The sequence below is a fragment of the Cariama cristata genome, unplaced genomic scaffold (assembly GCF_000690535.1).
Source record: "Cariama cristata isolate BGI_N322 unplaced genomic scaffold, ASM69053v1 scaffold1015, whole genome shotgun sequence".
Lineage (NCBI taxonomy): Eukaryota > Metazoa > Chordata > Aves > Cariamiformes > Cariamidae > Cariama > Cariama cristata.
Genome location: NW_009617853.1, coordinates 37,777 through 41,344, shown reverse-complemented (window position 1 = coordinate 41,344; position 3,568 = coordinate 37,777).

The following is a 3,568-nucleotide window of genomic DNA, read 5'->3' as shown; positions in this document are numbered from 1 at the left end:
CCCGTTCCTTTTTCCCCTCTTTGTTTTGGTAGTGTCTATGTGCAAGAACCTTCTTTTAAATCTTTCATTTCACCTCACCTCAAATTTTTGCATCTGCTTTTTTGGGATGAAGTGCATTTTCTTACAAGAAATAAGATAATATTTCCCAAAAGCTCAAATAGTTCTTATTTGCCTGAGTTGTTCTTCACAAGTTATTTTGGAATTGCATCTGAATAAAGATACTTCCCTTTTCAATTCTCTTCTTACTTTGGTCAGAGAAAGAGAGGGATTCACCATAGCTTAGGCTTTTTTGTTGTGCTTATGATGATTTTTTTTCTCTTCTAAAGACAACTTTCTTCTTTCTTGTCCAAGTGAGCTTCCTTTTCCATCTGGGAATTAGCCTGTAGTGAAGATAATCATGCCTGGTAAGGAACAAAGTTTGTTCCATTACGTTTGCTCTCTTTTTGGTCAAAAAGAAACCTGAGTTGGCAGAGAACATCAGAGTAGGCAAAAAACCTGCCAGTTTGCATGTAGTCTTCCACAGAAAAGATAATTTACTCCGATCTGGCTCTGAATTATGTATTTTTGTGTTGATTTCTCCATGGATGGGACAGAGTGTACACTTAAGCAAATGAGTATGAACTACATACCTGTATGGATCTGAGCAGCCATTTACAGGCTACTCATTTATTCACTGGTTTTTGGGGTTTTCTTCCTACACTCTATAGATTTCCAACATGGGTATTAGCCTTAAAGAAACAGAAAAGTACCAGACAACCAAACAGCGTGATCGAAAAGATTTTTCAGCAAAAGTGTATAAATAATTTCTTTAAAGTGAAAATGCAAGCTTGATTAACTTTATATGATTACATTTACATTTCTGTTACAAAAACTTCAGTTATGTTTAGACCTCATTTTGAAGTTTTAATACATGTCACTGTTTGCTTGAGACAGAAGATACTAATTACACCTTCACAGTTTCTGAAAATTGCCAAGAGTTTCTCAGGTTTTCTCTTGATATCATTAAAGCAGGAATAACACTTTTTTGCTGAATTTTGTTTGCTGTGGTAAAGAGAATTGTCTTTTGGTTCATGCTACTTCTGTCTTCTAGTGAGGTGGATGTCAGTCTCTTTTCCCAAGCAATAAGCGATAGGACGAGAGGAAAGAGCCTTGAGTTGCACCAGGGGAGGTTTAGATTGGATATTAGGAAAAATTTCTTCACTGAAAGGGTTATCAAGCGCTGGAACAGGCTGCCCAGGGAAGTGGTTGAGTTACCATCCCTGGAGGCATTTGTGTAGACTGCCGCTTAGGGACATGGTTTTGTGGTGGTCTTCGCCATGCTAGGTTTACTGTTGGACTCGATGAGTTTAGAGGTCTTTTCCAGCCTAAATGATTCTGTGATCTTTGAGAAGTCATTAAGGCTTCAGGAATGGTAAAAACAGGAGTTATTTATAATCCATTGGCTAGACTGCTGCAGTGCTTACTGTACAACTTAATTTTTTTGCTGGAGAGAGCACCAGTTTCTCCTTGCCAGCAGTTTCACAGGTGAAGTCCAGTTTTTGCTGCACTACTGAAAACTCTGCTGTTTCTCTTGGTTGATAATGTTGGGCCATGTTACTGTTCATGGGAGGCTTGAACTTCATGTGGGTCCAAGGTGGTCAGTGTATTAGTTTTCTCCTCTAAATTAGGAGGAGAAATAAATAGTAAGAGTCCATACCATATCAGTGGAACTAGGGGACAGGAGGAGTGTTTTCAACCAGCCTTGTATATAGTGTGTAGCTGATGATGCTGGTTCTCCTACTGTTCCATCTATCATTGTTACCGTGTTAGATGTTGAGGAGAGCTCCCAGCCAGAGCTGCTGGTGAAGAGGTGTTGGGACTTGTGGATGTCACCCTCTGTTTCCTCTTTCTAGCTGTGACCTACAGATGAGTGTTTCTGAGGCCCACTCTTAAGCTGTTCGAGAATAATCTCTGAACTTCAAAGAAGGTTGTGAAAGGGGAAAGAAGACAGATTCTTAGCTGGAGACCTCAGTTGGCATCTCCAAGTTGCTTCTGTGCTGTTCCACAGTCCTGGAGATGTTGGTGAACGCCAAGAGCACTTTGAATGTTACTTAAACTGCAAAGATAGGAGTCTCAAAAGCAGATGCTGAGCCCTTCCCTGGACACTGTCATAGATATTGCAGCAGTAAAATGGATTTACTAGTATGCCCAGGTCATCACTAGTCTTCCAAGGCACAAGATACATTATGGGAGTTGACACAAAGCGAGTGCAGAGTGACTTCACCAGTGGCTAGGGGATAGCAGAGGGATTACCAGAGCTCATGACACTAAAAGAAGTTGAAAAGATATATCAAAGGGGAGAGATCTGGCCTGAATACAGCAAAAGCATCCCAAGTAAACATCAGAGGTCTAAAAGGGCCAGTTCCCTGAGCTTTTGGAGGCTTAATCCTTTGACCTACCTTATTGATGTCACATAGAAATACAAGTTACATGTTCCTGAAATTAAATAGAAGGAGCAGATACTGAGCACCTGTGAAACTAGGCCAAAAAAGGCTGCTGACTGCTAAGTGTATCCTCTGGGCAGGTACTACTTGGTATCACTGTGTCTGGCAGGGGAATGGCAGCTATTCATATGGTAAAAAAATGATGGATGTGAACACTGTGTAGTTGCTTTGCACTAAAAAAACCACAACAGCAATTCTATCTTGTAATGCAGTTTTAAAGTATATGTTTGCAAAGTAGCATGTATGCTTGATTTACCTTTTAGTGGAACTGCGGAGTTGTGAATAAATAGCAGTAATTGAAAACTTGGCTCAAACATTTTCTTGGATAATTGTCATCTTTCAAAAATAACTGACTAATGGGGTAATTTTCCTAAGGTTTTTTGTACCTACTTGATGACTGAATGGTGTATCTTGAATTAGTCAAGGGGAAAAAAAAAACAAAACACCAAAACTCTTCAGCTTCACCGCTTCTCTGAGGCAGAGGGCTCTGCTTGAGGGTGGTTCATACAGTTTCATTTGAACAGTCAGCTGAAATTGCAGCTTCTTTCCATCTCATAAAATCCACCTCGAGTCTGCTCTGCTGGTGCTGTCTCATCTTACAGGAGCTGTGCTGCCCATGCATAGCGCTTGCCTTAACTACCTTTCAGCTGTACCTGATTGTGCAGCAAAGCCAGAGGTGCTGCTAGTTCTTCGTGGTTGCTGTCTGAGGACAAGTGCTCCTCGAAAAACTGGGTTTTCTGTTTGTGGTTTTTTTTTTTTTCATATGTTTTCTGTGGTTTACATGACTGCTTACTTGACAAAGAGCATATCATGTCAAATCAGTGATCCAGGGCACTTGTTTAAACTATTTTAAAATAGCACAAATAAATAATAATAATAATTTAAAAAAAACCTAGAAGGAAGTTTTAAAATGTGTGAGTTATAAAAAGCTAGAAATACTTGACACTACATATCAGACTTCCTGTTATTATGTTGATTCAGATCAGGTGTTTATGCAACTCTAAAGCATATTTACATATTTAGTATGGGATGGCAGAGATCCATACATTAATTATGTGTTTCATTGTCTGATTTCTTCTTTCTAG